Source organism: Dipodomys ordii, unplaced genomic scaffold (genome assembly GCF_000151885.1).
Source record: "Dipodomys ordii isolate 6190 unplaced genomic scaffold, Dord_2.0 Scaffold4, whole genome shotgun sequence".
Classification (NCBI taxonomy): Eukaryota; Metazoa; Chordata; class Mammalia; order Rodentia; family Heteromyidae; genus Dipodomys; species Dipodomys ordii.
Window position 1 is genome coordinate 16,459,460 of NW_012267220.1, and position 10,029 is coordinate 16,469,488.

The 10,029-nt window shown below is 41.3% G+C and overlaps 1 protein-coding gene across 1 annotated transcript in view; it reads left to right on the forward strand.

The window, feature by feature from the left end:
* Positions 1-10,029, forward strand: part of Fam149a (family with sequence similarity 149, member A) — a 34,446-nt gene that overhangs the window by 23,763 nt on the left and 654 nt on the right. The gene's annotated exons all lie outside the window — the stretch shown is intronic.

A 10,029-nucleotide genomic window follows, 5' to 3' on the forward strand; every position in this document is an offset into this window, starting at 1 on the left:
TTCCTTCCTTCCTTCCTTCCTTCCTTCCTTCCTTCCTTCCTTCTTTCCTTCCTTCCTTCCTTCCTTCCTTCCTTCTTTGCTTTCTTGCCTTCTTAGCCTGGGGCTTGAACTTAGGGGCTGGGCACTGTTCCTGAGCTTCTTTTTACTCAAGGCTAGCACTCTGCCACTTGAATCACAGCACCACCTCTGGCTGTTTCTGTTTATGTGGCACTAAGGAATTCAACCTGGGGCTTCATACATTCTTGGGAAGCACTCTACCACTGAGTCACATTCCCAGCCCTCTGCTTTATTTTCTTTAGAGCATGAGTCACATCTGACATTGCTATAGAAAGGGGAGTGGAGAATGTAAAGAGAAATATTAGTTAAGGAGATACCTTTACAGCAGTTTAAATCCTTAGAGTTGTTTACATATTCTTACATCTCAATCAGTCTAATTCCTTTTTTCCTAATCTAATTTTCCTGACTCCAAAACAAAACTTGATAGCTATAGATAGAAATATGTATTATCTAAATGTCTAATAAACTACTTTCACAAATATTTCTGGCTGAAAAGAATGAAGATCATTGTCTATTTGCTTAGGGATGTTTGAAAGTTTTAAAGTATGAGGAGATTAGAATTAGTGTTGTTATATTTTATCATGAAATGACGAAGTTGAAATGGCCTGCATGCTCTCATGAAAGATTGTATGTCCTTACGTTATTTACCCCACCATCTGCAGTGCTGAAATAGATAAGGAGAATCACCAGTCTAGGGAACTCCATTTCCTAGCTCTGGAGAATAGTGGTAATGCTTAGTTCCCCACATCAAGCAGACTAGGGCATTAGGTCCATTTGCTCAATTACTCCACAACACAACCAATGAAAACTTTTAAAAGAACACATTAGTCTTAATCAAGCAATTGTCCAGCCAGAAGAACTTGTAGATAAGTGAGTGCTCTGGATCCATGCGCCAAAGGTCACAGGTGAGTTTCTATCTGGCTTGTCAGGAAATCTGCTATAACACCTGTCCACTCTCTTCACTCACAACTGGTTAGGTGCTTTATATCAGTTTCTTGGTACCATGTAATGACTCTCCCATTCATCTCAAACTTCTTAAAAGAAGACAGAACATGGTCTATGTAAATGAACAATTAGGTCGCATGTCCACGACAAATTACTTTGTTGTTTTTAGAGAAACACTGAATCTATCTGATGGTACATTGCTTGATATGAAAGGGTTAAAAATGAGAACATATTATTTAAATATTAGTAAAATCATATTAAAAATAGAACCAGGCACGGTTTTGAAATTTCTCCTTCAAAATTGTGATTAGAAGATAAAGTACTATTAGAGATTACAGGGGATTTGGGGCTCTTCTTCATTCTAAAAGGGGTCTTCTTATAAAATTTATTTTTATTTTATTTATTTTTATATGTGGTAGAATGCTTGCCTTGCATGCACAAGACCCTGGGTTTGATTCCTCAGCACCACATAAGCAGAAAAAGCCAGAAGTGATGCTGTGGCTCAAGTGGTAGAGCTCTAGCCTTGAGCTGAATTGCTGAGGGACAGCGCCCAGGCCCAGAGTTCAGGCCTCACAACTGACAAAACAAACAAAAACAAAACAAAACAACTTATTTATAGGTTAAATGAAGTTTAGAAGTCAGCAAATAATCAAGAATGCTACTTTTTAATTTAAAAAGTTTTTAGGGTAATGTTTGTCTTGTAGTCTACTTTGATAAATGGGTATTGTCTTACCATTTCTGTGATAAAAGGCAAATTTAATTGGATTTGAGATCTATTTCCAAGTACGGGTTAGTGACTACATTTATTAAAATAGCTGCTTCTTTATCCCAAACCACTGGAGGGAGTGAAATAATTTAAAATTAATTTCAAAAAATATAAAGTATAATAGAAAACTGAAGAATTTTATAAACTGAATAAATTGAATGAATACAAGTGTCTGCATTCATATTATTCTGAACTGGAATGGACTTCCTATAGCAATTGATAGGTACATTTTAAATACCATAAATCACATAAATTTTTATTATTGCTTTCTTATAACTACAGGTGATTCTTCACGATATTTGACTTTTTAATTTTAATTTTAATAAAATACAAAAGTGTTTAAAGAGTTTCCCAAAATGTATTGCATTGTAAAAGCATCTTTTCCTTTACTTTGGGCCTGGTCACTATCGCACTATCCCTTAGCTCTTCAGCTCAAGGTGCCACTTCCCATTTTCTGGTGATTAATTAGAGATAAGAGTCTCATGGACTTTCCTGCCTGGGCTGGCTTTGAACTGTGATTCTAAGATCTCAGCCTCCAGAGCAGTAGGATTACATGAATAAGCCATTGGTGCTGGGTTTTACATTCTTAATATATGTAATCTGTGCAACTCTCTCTCACTTTACAATTTTTTTGGGGGGGGGTTCCGGTCGTGGGGCCTGAACTCTGGGCCTGGGCACTGTCCCTCAGCTCTTCAGCTCAAGGCTAGCGCTCTACCACGTGAGCCACAGCGCCACTTCCGGCTTCTTTCTTTTTGCTTATGTGGTGCTGAGGAATTGAACCCAGGGCCTCAAGCATGCATGGCAAGCGCTCTACCACTGAGCCACCTTCCCAGCCCTCACTTTACAATTTTTAATACAAAAGCATTAAATTATTTCTAACTACATAGCAAAGTTCCTTCAGTGAATTCAAAATATATATTCACACAAATGCATGAAGGTAAGTTATGAATACTCCAATTGAGTAGTCCTTTGTTTCACACAGTAACATGTTTATCTGATAATTATTATGATTTCTTATTTCATCAAATATTAAATACCTTGTATAAAGTGTTATTACTATTGGTATTAACAACACAAAATTGTTGCTCTAAAATAATTTAGATTATAGGAGTATGCATTTTGCCTGAATGTACAATAGTTATTATTAGAGACTGAAAATAATGTTTGTAAAATGGAGAGGGTAGCAGAATAAAGGACACTGAGGGACAATGAGTTTGGTCAGTGTATGCTACAGCAAATACTATCAGTATGTATCAATAATACATGTTAGTGAAAAGTTTAAAAAATTACCGTTATCAATTTGTTGCAAACAATGAAACAGTTTGAGTCGTATGCTCAAGAAAATAGAAGAAAAAACACAAATTTTAAAAAAGAACTTGAATCTGACAAATAATCATTTGCATTTATAGAATTAAACACTAAAATGACTACATTGATAGCTTAATTGCTATGTTTAATAGCATAGTAGACACACGAAAATATCAGTGAGCTGAAAAATGAGGACAATACAACGAGGTAGACCTCATTCTAAAGGTATGATGAGCATCTCTGTAATCACATGACCCCTTACAAGTGGCATAGTGGTATTATTGGTTAAAGGGCAATCTTCTCATAAAATTGGTGAACTGGATATTCATACTTTTAAAATGGATACCTTCCTGCCTTGCGCACATGTTCACACAAAGACATCGATTAAGTTTTTAGGTCCAAATATTGGTGATACAAGTCTTTAACTTCTAGAACTTAACATAGGGATTTAAATTTTTTTATTCTATCGTGGAAAAAGATATTCTAAACAGGACAAAAAGTAGTTATCATAAAGGAAAAGTAATAAATCGGATCTCATTAAAGTTATAAAGCCCTGTATTCATCCAAAGATATCGTGAATAGAATGACAAGCAAGCTACATCTGCTTGCACTGTGTATTTGCCGAAGGGTTTACAGTCTCACACCCACAGGCATTATACAATAATTGCTTACTGTGATCGCTGAAGATCTTGAGGTGAAAACTAGGACATTGCTCTTGGCCACTCAGCAAGCAGCCCAGGGCCAGCCACCTCCCTGCACCTGGAGCTTGCTCAGTAGGCGGAAGTTAGCGCTCCAAAGGCTGAATTTCCATCTTCATCCTTACAGGACTGCTACCACAGCCAGCATCCCTTCGCTGCCGACCCCACGCGCCCCTCAGTCCTAGCTCAGTCCACGCATTGAGAGGGTGCGGGGTGGGGATGGGTGGGTGGGAAGGAGTGGCCTCAGAGCTCGTGAAGGCCGGTGATTTGCAGTTCGAATCTCCTCTCCATCCCAAACCACCCTAGGTGCGCCCTCCTTTGGTCCCCAAGGCCCCCGCGGGCCCGAGACAGGCTCCCTTCTTTCGCTTTCACCTCCCCGAGGCCGGCGCGCAGGACGCAGGCGCCTGCAGCTCCGAGTGACACCAACTCCCCAGCGTTCTCGGGTTGGAAACCGGGTCCCCCACCCCGCCGGATCCCCCCAACCACCCCTCAGCGCCCTGACGCTTGCTCCGGGTCCCAAGAGCGCTGTCGGGGCGGAGGGCGGCGGCGGGATTGCGCCCACCCCCAACCCTGGCCCCAGGAAGAAAGAGGGAACGAGCCTGGGGCCTGGTTTTTCCAGGGTCCCCGCCCCAGTCCCGAAACCCCTCCCTCTTACCCCCCCCCGCCCCTTCAGTGCGCTTGAACTTGGGAATTGGAGCTCGGGGGCCGTAGCCAGAGCCCTGCCCCAGCGCGCCCCGCCCCGCCCCGGGAGGACTCCCCATCTGCAACCCCTCTCCCCGCCAGTCCTAGTCCAGAGAGACAGGGAGGCTGCCGGGGAGATGACTGGGCACTGGCTGGGCTTCCTCGGGTCGAAGCTGCTGCTCTGGGGAGCAGCCAGCGCCCTCTCCCTGGCCGGCGCCACCGTCCTGCTCCACCTTCTGCAGATGGTGGCGAGCTACGCGCGGAAATGGCAGCGGATGAAGCTTATACCAACCGTGGGCCGCCCCTTGCCCTTGGTGGGACACGCGCTGATGTTTAAACCCAGCGGGAAAGGTAACGGATCTAAGGGAGCGGAAGGCAGCGCACCGGACACTTGACCATCCGGGACCAGAACCCCCTCCCAAGTGTCACACCCCGGGTGCCACATTCTGAGCCTGGACTCCCCAGTTTAGCTTTTCCTAGACCTGGAATCTCAGTACTTGAGGATCTCAATACTTGAGATTGCAGGATGCAATGACGACAGAATCTGTCATCTGCTAGAAACTGGCGACCCCAGTCTATGGGCTCCCCTTGGGTACTCTCCAATTATGCTCGGGGGCCCTCCTCTCCGTCAGTGATCTCTTTCTTTAGATCTCACACAGAATGCAGCAAATGCCGGTCCTGCTTTTGCTTTTGCTTTTCCCATTTGGCGCTACGCAGATCTTAAAAGCGTGTCATTTTTACCAGTCTTGGTTTGCAAAGCCATGAGAAAAGAGGCCCTTGCCTTCAAACCTAGCGCATGCTCTGCTGTCTCCCACTCTGGAAAATAGACAAGGCTTCTCCCACACGGCCAGGCAGACCTCAGGTGGCGTGGCTGCTGACTTTCTGTATGTGTAAAATCATTGAGGCATCCTCAACGAATGTACAGGTGTCTCTTTTTACACTTGCATCTGGGAGAGATAAAATTCTCACCTTTTTCAGCGTTTTGGACAGCTATCTGCACATGCAGCGACCATCATTGTGGGTTTTGATACATTGTATCATGTCACTTAAGTTTTCTGCCATAGTATTTCCTATGTCTATGGTTAGGAAGAAGTACGCACAGAATCTCTAATAATAGTGACATATGTGTATATATTTTACCTTTTGAATATAGTTTTATGAATAGAGTTTCCATCCATAGCTGTTAGAGGCACCGGACTCTTGTCAATATACCTGAGTATTTATGATTGCAAACATGTGTACGTTATTATTTTATTGGGCAAGATGGCCTATGAAATGGTCCTCTGTGGTCTTATATGTTTTTTTTCAAGAAAATTCCTTTTAAAATAAACGTAAATACTTTAAAGACCTTGTTTTTAATTATAATCTATAGGTCTTTAATGAGCAGTATGAAATAAAGGTTTTAAATCCAAACCTGGTCACAGTCTCTAGTCACAGAGCACTTTCTTAGGTCCTTCAAGGAATTTTTATATAATTTTTTTCCAGATATGTTTTCCAGCTATACTGTGTTTTGATTTTTTAGGATTTAAACCTACAGAATTAGAGAATTAGGATGTTTTCTTTGGGAATTATAGCTCACACCTGCGAATCTCTTTCCTATCCATGCCTTTACAATGGGAAAGTCTTGTCACACAATTCTTTCCGGGATTCCACAAATTAAACCATTTAGTTAATAAGGAGGATCAGTATTAAGGTAAGCTGTGAGCTCATTGGACTGTTCAAGGTAATTCTCCTTGTTGTGACTTACCAAGTGATGACCGCAGAGTCCTCTTCCACAACTTGATTTTTTTTGTTTCAGCAATGCAAATTGGATTTTGATAGCAAGAAAATTGCTGCTCGATTTCCAGCTTTATAGCTGAGTTACCTGAGTAGATATTTAAAACTCTCATAAGTTTAAGGCTATTTTTCTCACTTGTAAACGTAACTCTTGCCAGCCACTGATGGCTTATGCCTGTAATTCTAGCTACTCAGGAGGCTGAGATCTAAGGAACATAATTAAAAGCCAGCCCAGACAGGAAAGTCTGTGAGGCTCTTACCTCCAACTAACCACCAAAAAGCCAGAAATGGAGCTTGCCTCAAGTGGCAGAGTGCTAGTCTTGAAGTGCAAAGCTCAGGATGGTGCCCAGGCCCTGACTTTATGCCCTAGCACTCCCACAAAAAAAAAAAAGAAAAGAAAAGAAAGAGAAGGTAATTCTATTTCAAAAGCTTTTTTTTTAAAGAATCATATTAATTCACACAAAGTTTTTAGATCACTGTGTAGAACTTGACAAGAATAAGCCCTGTAATGCCAATGAAGCATTCACTGAGGTCCTTCTTTATGCCGAGTGCTGAGCTCAACTAAGTTGAGGATAGGAGAAATATGTAAGATATTATCCCTTCTCCTCCTCCTCCTCCTCCTCCTCCTCCTCTTCCTCTTCTTTTTTGTTGGGTGTGGGGCCTGAACTCTGGGCCTGGGTGCTGTCCCTCAGCTCTTCAGCTTAAGGCTAGCGCTCTACAGCTTGAACTACAGCGCCACTTCCAGCTTTTTCTGCTTATGTAGTGCTGAGGAATCGAACCCAAGGCCTCGTGCATGCAAAGCAAGCACTCTACCACTGAGCCACCTTCCCAGCTCTATATTATCCATCCTCTAAGCAATGCTACTTCAGTACAAAAGGCTAAACCTTTCATTCAGTGGGTAATGTCTGGATTCTGACATTAGTCATGGGACCTTGAGTATTTTGCACAGGACTTCCAGTTGATCTTTGAACTTGCACTCTGATTCCCCAAACTTTTGAATTAATACTTTCCTTCCCCAGCTACTCCCAGCTGTTGGCCCCGATAGCTTTAAACAACATTTAGACTGCTCTGACCTTTGTCAGACCAGATCAAGGCAGACCACATGAAGTAGGATGTGTTGATATCCTGATAATATTTTATCCAGGTGCTTTCACAATAATTTTGTCATTTTTTTTTTATCTAAGCAGTGATACTATGTTCTAGAGTTTTGGTACAATGCCAAGTTCCACTGTATACTAACTTGGTGGCACAAGGTAATGCATTTTGCTTATTTGCTTTTTCTGGTACTGTTGATTGAGTTCAGGGCTTCATGTGTACAGTTGCTGGGAAAGCTCTCTACCATTCAGCCATACTTACTTTATTTTTAATATTTTTGCTTTTTTGCTTATTTTTCAGATAGGATCTCACATGCTCTTCCTCCCAGGTTCTAACCTCAGTCTATGATCCTCTTACTTGTACCTTCTATGTAACTGGGATTATAAGCATGTACCACCATCCCAGACTTGGGCAGTCATTTTTTTTGACTGCAGATTTTGGCACATCAGAACCTAAGAATAATTATTCTATATAGCTGACATCATTGTTTTACATTTATATCTGTGGTAATACATATTTTGAAATAGTTTTTTAGAAGTACAGAAGAATTAAAAAAAAGTAGTGCAAGGAGTTTAAATCGATCCTCACTGGAGCTTGCTTTAACGGTGATAATTCCCATAGTTACTATATTTATAGAAATATTGTTTTTAACGTATTTACAATGTACTGTGTGATTTTTAAAAATTTCCTTTAAAAATTTCCCCCATGGTATAACCTATGTTTTCACTTGATTCCGGTGCCCTGCATCTGGGATATACATTTTTCTAATTTGGGGAGGGGAAGAAAAAATAACAAAATGCTGAAATAAGGATACAGGTTGACCCATTGTAACAATGAGCTGTACAAGACGATCTTTACAACTTTGGTGGTGGTGGGGGGCGGGGAAGGAGGAGTCTGGAAGATGGGGAGGGAAGGGATGGTAGGGGAAAAACAAAGGAGGAAGTAACAATGCTTAATAGGAAATGTACTCATTACCCCATTCATGGAACTGTAACCCCTCTGTACAGTATCTTTACAATTAAAAACATATACAAAAGAGAAATAATGAATATTTGCACAGCACTATGTAAAATGTCTGGATTGAATTAAAAATACAATACTTCTTTTTTAGCTTTTTTCCAGCAGATTATGGAGTACACAGAGGAATACCGAAATGAGCCTCTGCTTAAACTCTGGATTGGCCCAGTGCCCCTGGTGGCCCTGTATGAGGCAAACAATGTGGAGGTAGGTCTGTGATAAACAGCAGAGGTGTTTTGCTAGGTATTTGAGGGCACAATTCACCTGAACAAGTGTAATTTCATTTTGACTCAAACTAAAGAGAGTTCATTAAGCATTTTAGGCTGTGTTGTTAGCATCGGATGTTCTCAGGAAGTAGTTCAAATACCCCTCTGTATGTCTTTGTACAGTTTTCCTCAGGTCTCAATATATTTGTCCTATGGTTTGTAGGAACAATAAATAGATTGTTCCACAAAGTTACTGTTTGTGATCTGTCATACACAGCTCTAAGATTCCAAAGTGCATGACTCAAAATGTGTTTCCCTCAAGGTGCTTAGGGTGTTATTTTCTGCCAGTGATACATTTATTATTTCATATTTACAAGCTATCCATTATTAATCTGGACTGATAATTCCCTTGGTCTACAGAAAATTTGGATCTCTGCACTCATTACTGTGCTACTGAGGAAATTATCTTGTAATATGTAGAGAAAAGGACATGGCCAGGTAGCAAAAGTGGAATCAACAGAGCTTCTCTTCCTAAAATTAAAAACAGACTTTCTCAGGAACTAGTGCTGGGACATAGCTTTCTTAGTTATTGTGGTAGAAAGGTTGGAATTTCCCTTGTACCACACTCCAGAGTCTAGTCCAGAGAAGATCGTGAGAGAACCAGGCATGGAATTTTGGCTGCCAGGCCTAGCAAAAGAATGTGTGGTGTATTGTAGGTAGAGGTCTGTCCAAGGTACAGAGGACTGGAGTGAGAAGCCTGAGAACATTCACGCTCAATCCTAGATGTTCATTCCTTCTTCTTTATCTTGACTCTAGGAAATCTAGCCCTAATCATGATTTCCAACGTTAACTATATGCTCAAATATGTCAAATATATGCCTTAATGCCTTAACATGTGTGTGTGTGTGTGTGTGTGTGTGTGTGTGTGTGTGTGTGTTGTTAGTAAGGCTTGAACCCAGGACCTGGGCACTGTTTCTTAGCTTTTTCACTCAAGACTTGTGTTCTAACACTTGAGCCACAGCTCTACTCAAGATAAGAATCTTCAGACTTTTCTGACCAGACTAAGATCCTCAGGTCTCAGTCTCCTCAGTCACTAGGATTATAGGCATAAGTCACCAGTGCCTGCCTATATTACTTTGGTTTTTATCTTGAACCTCCCACTTGCTTTCAGATCATGGCAACTCAAATGCCTCAAAGTCAGTTTAACTAAGGACAAACCCGTAATTTGCATTGCTGTAGTCATGGCAGCCTGACACTTTCCTTTCTTCCCTCCACCCTTGCTGATGTTCACCACATGACTCCTAGTTCAGGCAAGAATCACAGAGTCATCTTTTATTTTTTTTAATTTATTTTATTTTATTTGTGAACATACTGTACAGAGGGGTTACAATTACATGGGCAGGATAATGCACACATTTCTTTCCAAGCATTGCAGCCTCCTCCTTTGTTTATCCTTCACATCCCTTCCCAGCCTCCCCCC